The sequence below is a fragment of the Borostomias antarcticus genome, assembly GCF_949987555.1.
Source record: "Borostomias antarcticus genome assembly, chromosome: 22".
Classification (NCBI taxonomy): domain Eukaryota; kingdom Metazoa; phylum Chordata; class Actinopteri; order Stomiiformes; family Stomiidae; genus Borostomias; species Borostomias antarcticus.
In genome coordinates, this window is record NC_140255.1 from 12851278 (window position 1) to 12858777 (window position 7500).

General features: G+C 50.1%; 1 protein-coding gene across 1 annotated transcript in view; it reads left to right on the top strand.

The window, feature by feature from the left end:
- Positions 1-7500, top strand: part of cacna1g (calcium channel, voltage-dependent, T type, alpha 1G subunit) — a gene marked incomplete at both ends in the record, with an annotated part of 203630 nt that overhangs the window by 160311 nt on the left and 35819 nt on the right.

Consider the following 7500-nt stretch of genomic DNA (forward strand, 5'->3'; position numbering starts at 1 on the left):
TGTACACACATGCACACGCACATGTATGCACGCACGCACGCACACACACACACACACACACATTCTACGTACTTACTTAAACGCATACATAACACATTTGACAGAACTTAACATCGCATAGCTAAAACAATGCCACTACAAAACATCTTTTCAGAGATTTAACAGTCCCATCATCTGCACGACTGGGGAATGTTGAACATGTAAATTGAAGTGGTTGTTAAAGCACTTAAGAAATTAAACCAGGGTCATCTCCTCCACAGTACGGCCTCATCCTCAGCTTGTGTGTGTGTGTGTGTGTGTGTGTGTGTGTGTGTGTGTGTGTGTGTGTGTGTGTGTGTGTGTGTGTGTGTGTGTGTGTGTGTGTGTGTGTGGAATGAAGATGGGCTATTAACCTTGATGGTTCTGAGAAAGTTGTTTTTGCACTTTCATCTCCTAGTATTCTCAGATGCCAGTCGTGTGTGTTTGCGACAGCAGTGTGTGTGTGTGTTTGTGTGTGTGTGTACGCCTTGTGCCTCTGCTCTCATGACAGGGGGCTCTTGAGCCTTTGCTTGCACTGAATTATTGATAACATTCTCAGGGAGAGCACGGGAATCAAATATTCATCTTTCCCGCCCAATTTACTCACCAAACGCTGTGGATGTCTTCCATCTCTTTAAACTTTAACCTTTGACCTGGATGTGAAATGCATTCCACATTCCACAAGACAGCATCCACCCTCCCTTACCTCAAAAGAGTATTGCTTTCATCTTCAGGTTCATAGTTGTGTTTGCTTGCGTGTGTGTGTGTGTGTGTGTGTGTGTGTGTCTCCTTTACCGCCTCATGGCGGGGCGTGCCATGATCGGAACTCTGAATGTGCTCCGAGCGACGGGAGTAAAAGTCATTTCCTGTGATGCGTGACATAAAAAATTACGTAACACTCCAGGCGGCCCTGAGGAAGATGGCCGCCAGTAGGGGGGGGTGGGGTGACGTGAGACTCACAGCCCTCTCCGACTCAGAGCCAGACAGGTAGAGAGGTCCGTGCTCAGTCACGGCTCTTCTATGACACATTAGACTCAACACTTAGTCCTGAAGGGTATGTTTTAGAGTGGGTTGAATGAGGACAAATATTGTCTCAGTAAGATCCCATCCCCGGACTAAGGAAGTGTGGCCTTCTTTTCTATAAAACGTGACACAAAACCATTAGAAACGCTAAAAGTGCACCTGATAGGTTCACGTTTATGATGTTTATACGGCGGTCTACAGCACAGAAGCCCTCTCTGCGGGTTTGAGTCCGGCCTCGTTAATCTGATTGGACGGGAGGCGTGGGGGGAGGGGGAGCGTGTCCTAAATGCTAAGGATGGGATTAAAGCAGAATTAAAGCATATATCGACAGCGGAGAACATGGACCACACTGGCATGAGGGGAGATATGCGTCTTCATTTCCCATCCCTCTGATTCAGCCGCAGTCAGCAGAAAGTCTGTAATAACTCTCATGATGCTCTCAAGAAAAACCCTGATGTTTAAGAGAGAGAGAGAGGGGGAGGGAGAGGGGGAGGGAGAGGGAGTTGGAGAAAGTGTGAGGGAGGGAGCGAGAGAGAGGGAACGACAGGGGGAGAGAGAGAGAGAATGAACGAGAGAGCAAGAAGTTGAGGCAGAGAGAGAGAAACAGGGAGAGAGAGAGGGGGGTCTGGAGCACACATAAGAGAGAGGGAGAGAGGGGGGTGGGGGAGGGAGTAGCTCCACCCCTCTCTCCTCAGCCCTGCAGATGATCATTGTTGCCGTGAGGAAATAATAAAATAAGAACTCCTCTGAGGGTGTTAATGAGCTCTGAAGCCCGTTCACTCAAAGGAGAGTGGATTATGAAAGGCTTCTGGAACACCCAGCGTTAGTACCCAGGGTTAGTACCCAGGGTTAGTACCCAGGGTTAGTACCCAGCATTAGTACCCAGGGTTAGTACCCAGGGTTAGTACCCAGCATTAGTACCCAGCGTTAGTACCCAGGGTTAGTACCCAGCGTTAGTACCCAGGGTTAGTACCCAGCGTTAGTACCCAGGGTTAGTACCCAGGGTTAGTACCCAGGGTAAGTACCCAGTGTTAGTACCCAGGGTTAGTACCCAGGGTAAGTACCCAGTGTTAGTACCCAGGGTTAGTACCCAGGGTTAGTACCCAGTGTTAGTACGCAGGGTTAGTACCCAGGGTAAGTACCCAGTGTTAGTACCCAGGGTTAGTACCCAGTGTTAGTACCCAGGGTTAGTACCCAGGGTTAGTACCCAGGGTTAGTACCCAGGGTCTGGCTGGGAGCTCTCGCTCCTGCACTGTGGGCACCCCAGGACCTGCAGAGAGGCTTCTCTCTCTCTCTCACACTCTCTCTCTCTCTCTCTCTCTCTCTCTCTCTCTCTCTCTCTCTCACTCTCTTGCTCTTCATCTCTCTCTCTTTCTCTCTTTCTTTCTCTCTTTCTCTCTCTCCTTCTCTCTCTCAGTTATGTTAATGAGGCAGTCCTCGTAGGGAGACCCAGCCCCCCCACACACACATTACAGCAGTGTTCTCATTATGATAGCGCTTGTACGCTGCTGTCCCAGGAAGACACTAAAGCCGGGTTTGCATACAACAGCTGAGAGCGGTTTTAAGCAGTTCTGGCAACACTTTTATCCTAAGCGACTTACAATAATTGTATTTAACATAGGTCAAAGTCAAAGTCAACTTTATTTATATAGCACTGCTCATACAAGTAAATGTAGCGCACAGTGCTGTACAGAATAAATGAAAACAGTTCAAAATAGATAAAAAATAAGAACATAAAACAGGACAGATCATACAGTATATGGTAAAAGAGAAGAAAATTAACAAAAATAAAAGTTAATAAAAGAATAATTTTTTTTTTTTTTTTTTTTTATTAAAACAGGTAAAACTACATAGGTAGTCAGAGTACCAGGTACAGTGTTTCTCAAACTTTTTCAGACCAAGGACCACTTAACCAATAAAAAAAAAATGTGCGGACTACCTAACTAAATAGCCCTGGAACAACAGGTGTCCTAGGGTTAGGGTCAACAGTATCATAAAAATTGCAGTTTTATACAGCACAGCTTAGCCTACTCACCCATCATCCTCTGACTTAGTGGGAAGAATGGTATTACTTCTGCTGAGACATGAGCAAAGTGATGTCTGGCTCCAAACTGGAGCGTTTCAGTCTCATATCTGGCTCCAAACTGGAGAGTTTCAGTCTCATATCTGGCTCCAAACTGGAGAGTTTCAGTCTCATATCTGGCTCCACGTTGATCCGGTTGCGCTGCTTTGTCTTCAGACCAACAAGTGTGGAAAATCCAGCTTCACAGTTGTAGGTGGTTGGAAACGACATCAACACTTTCAGAACAGAGCCAGCCAGCTCAGGATGCTCAGGCTGGACATGGACCCAAAAGTCTGTCAAACATTTCTCTCTGAAAGTCGTCTTCAGAGTCCCATCTGATGTGATGTCCACAAGGCACAAGTCTGCCTCCCTGTTTGGTGGGTGCTTTGTCTCCGAATGGACTTCTGATCCACTCAGATCCACTCATGGCCTGCATCTAACTCTGGGAAATATCTTCCCATCTGCAAGTGAAGGCCTTGCAGATGTTCTTTGAAGGCTGCAACAGTGCTGCAACTCCTCTTCGGCGGTGAGAAGAAAATCTGCGAGCGTCGGAAAACAGTCATATTCCTGGCGATCGAGACGGGAACACCACAATTCCATCTTGAGGCATGCAACTTTGATTTTGTCCTGGACATTGAAGACTGTGACAGCTTTTCCTTGCAGCGCTAAGTTCAAAGCATTGAGAGTGCTGAACACATCAGCCAGGTAGGCCAACTTTGCCAGCCACTGGAAACCATGCACTCTGGCATACATTTCATCACTATGATGGAGGAATAACGTCACCTCGTCGCGCAGTTCAAATAAACGGGTGAGGACTTTCCCATGCGACAGCCAGTGAACTTCCGTATGAAAAATAAGTTTTGTATGTTCGCTTCCCATTTCTTCACACAAATTTTTAAAAGATGTGTGTTCAGAGCTTTGCCTTTGATTGTATTAACCATTTTTACAGACTGGTCCAGTACTGCTTTGAGACACGGGGGCATCCTCTTGATATCCAGCTGTTCTCTGTGAATGCAACAATGTGTTGCCGTGGCCGATGGTGCTACTGCGCATATACGCGCTTTTAGTGCCCTCTGTTTTCCAGTCATCTCAGTTGCACCGTCTGTACAAATGCCAACGCATCTTTTCCAGTCCAGGTTATTCTGTATAATGAAATCATTGAGTGAGTCAAAAATAACTTCTCCTGTTGTGTTGGTCGGCAGGGAATGACAAAAAAGAAAATCATCATGCACTTCTCCTGCATAAATGTACCTTACATAACAGAGCAGATTTGCCTCATTCCCGATGCCGGTGGACTCGTCCAGGTGTAGTGAAAAAAGGGGAGTAGGTCTGCGGGGTCTCTCCTCTGTTAGGGGCAGGTCTGTGGGGTATCTCTCCTGGGAGGAGCAGGTCTGTGGTGTCTCTCTGCTGGGAGGAGCAGGTCTGCGGTGTCTCTCCTCTAAGAGGGGCAGGTCTGCGGGGTCTCTCCCCTGGGAGGAGCAGGTCTGCGGTGTCTCTCCTCTGAGAGGGGCAGGTCTGTGGAGTCTCTCCTCTGGGAGGGGCAGGTCTGTGGGGTCTCTCTTCTGAGAGGGGCAGGTCTGTGGAGTCTCTCCTCTGAGAGGGGCAGGTCTGTGGGGTCTCTCTTCTGAGAGGGGCACGTCTGTGGAGTCTCTCCTCTGGGAGGGGCAGGTCTGTGGAGTCTCTCCTCTGGGAGGAGCAGGTCTGTGGTGTCTCTCTGCTGGGAGGAGCAGGTCTGCGGTGTCTCTCCTCTAAGAGGGGCAGGTCTGCGGGGTCTCTCCCCTGGGAGGAGCAGGTCTGTGGTGTCTCCCTCTGAGAGGGGCAGGTCTGTGGAGTCTCTCCTCTGGGAGGGGCAGGTCTGTGGGGTCTCTCTTCTGAGAGGGGCAGGTCTGTGGAGTCTCTCCTCTGGGAGGGGCAGGTCTGCGTGGTCTCTCCCCTGGGAGGAGCAGGTCTGTGGTGTCTCCCTCTGAGAGGGGCAGGTCTGTGGAGTCTCTCCTCTGGGAGGGGCAGGTCTGTGGGGTCTCTCTTCTGAGAGGGGCAGGTCTGTGGAGTCTCTCCTCTGGGAGGGGCAGGTCTGCGTGGTCTCTCCCCTGGGAGGAGCAGGTCTGTGGTGTCTCCCTCTGAGAGGGGCAGGTCTGTGGAGTCTCTCCTCTGGGAGGGGCAGGTCTGTGGGGTCTCTCTTCTGAGAGGGGCAGGTCTGTGGAGTCTCTCCTCTGGGAGGGGCAGGCCTCGGTGTGTGAATCATGTGTTTTCATCTCCAGCGCTGGAGAGTGTGTTTCAGTTCTCAGAGCCGGCCTCTGACTCGCTTTCTCTTACACACACACACACACACACACACACACACAGACACACACGCACACACACAAACACACACATGCGCTCACACTCACACACACACACACACTCACAAATGTACAGCGTGTGCCCTTTTGAACTATAGAAATACTTCTCTCACCAGAGATGACAACTTTGTTTGGGTGCACATTTGTGAAAGCTGTGTGTGTGTGTTCCTTATTAGAGCCTTAATGATGCCATCACTCTGGAGTACAGCAGGCTCCACAAGGGGGTGTGTGTGTGTGTGTGTGTGTGTGTGTGTGTTTGTGTGTGTGTGTGTGTGTGTGTGTCTGTGCTTGTGACAGGATGACACATCGGTTTGGTTTAACGTGACACACACACACCCATGCTCATCCATTGGGAAGTCCTGTTGGTAGCACCTTAATCCAACACCACCCCCTGTCACCTAATGACAGACTTCCTCAATCCTCAATCAGACTGCCACAATCCAGCTGCAGCCCAGAAAAACACCCCTACTCAGGGCCCAACCATCAATCACACCTGCCGTGGCTCCAGCCGGAGGGACGGCGGACTGTTCTAAATGCCTATGATAGGGGTGGGGGGGGATTGTTTATTGATGCGTCCTGGGGCGTCGCTCCCTTCGTTGAACCCCGCGTGAGCTAACTAATAACAGAACAGTTTGAATAACAGTTAGCTCGTGCGTTGAGCTCATCTCTTTTTCAACGCCCTACAAACCCCCCACCCCACCCCCCCACGCACACACACACACACAAGCTTAGATGCTGTCCGCGTGACACCCTGACTCATGTGAGAATCACATTTACATGCAATTTCTATCACTGCCTCTGGTTCTGAGAGAGCTGAGGTAGGTTTGAAAAGGAGCAGGGGAAGGGAGGAGAGGAGAGGAGGAGAGAACAGAGGAAGAGAGTTTAGGAGAGAAGAGAAGGAAATGAGAGAGGGAGAGAGGAGGACAGGAAGAGAGAAAAGAGGGAGAGAGAAGGAGGGAAGAAAGGGAGAGGAGCGAGGGAGAGAGTAGGAGAGACCAGAGGAGGAGAGGAGGAGAGGAGTGAGGGAGAGAGAAGGAGAGGAGTGAAGAGAGAGAGAGAGAGAGAGAGAAGGAGAGGGGAGAGAGGAGGAGGAAGTGAGGCTGCAGGTCGGGTGGTGAGGCGAGAGAGCAGAATAACGGTGGAATAACTGGATCGTCTCCCCTCCATCCCTCCCTCCCTCCCTCCCTCTCTCTCTCTCTGAGTCATTTCATTACAGCCGCTGTGTGTGCTCAGGGGCGTCTGCGCCTGCTGTACTACTAGTTGTTCTGATGAGAGGGAGAGAGAAGATAGGAGGTGTGCAGGTGTAGGAGCTGCCCCACAAACCTTGGTTTCGTGCAACCTGCAAGAACAAGGACACGTGCGAAGCAGTGGCGTGCCCAGACATATTGGGGGGCAGGTGCTCAGTGAAAAAGGAGGGCACCTTGCGCGGCGGGATCTTGACGGGGGGGGGTGGGGGGGGGTGTGCTGACAGATCATTTGTATTTTGACTGTCGCGCGAGTTGTTGACGGGGGGGGGGGGGGGGGGGCTTTCACCTTGTTCGATTTGTTCGATCCACCCGATCCACCCCTGGCTACGGGCCTGTAGTATGTAGGGGTTGCTTATTTCTCCGCGTGAGAGCTGTAAAGTGTGGCGGTTACTACATAATACTAAATATTCTGCTTAAGTATACTGATAGCTTAAACTTCACATGCTGTACCAACAACAAATTCTACCGACATTGGTCATGTGGTGGTCATCATTACGTTAAATCCATTCATTGATTATGACTAGCTAGCTTGTTAATAAGCAGGTGGGCAGTCGGCTAGTTGTTGTTTGGCGCTGAATGAGACTTACTTCACAACAGAGACAAATAAATGCAAGTTATAGTTTTGCAACTGAGGCTTAGGGGGCAAACAATACACTTGTTTGGTTTATGAGTTAGTTACCTGGCTGGTTAGCTGTCATCACTCGGGCACTCTGGATGGGGAAAGGGCAGGGAGGAGATGTGTGTGCTGTGTGCAGCGCTGCTGCAGCGCGCCTCCGTTTGTGTCCGCTTTACGTGTTTACCGTTGACAAAG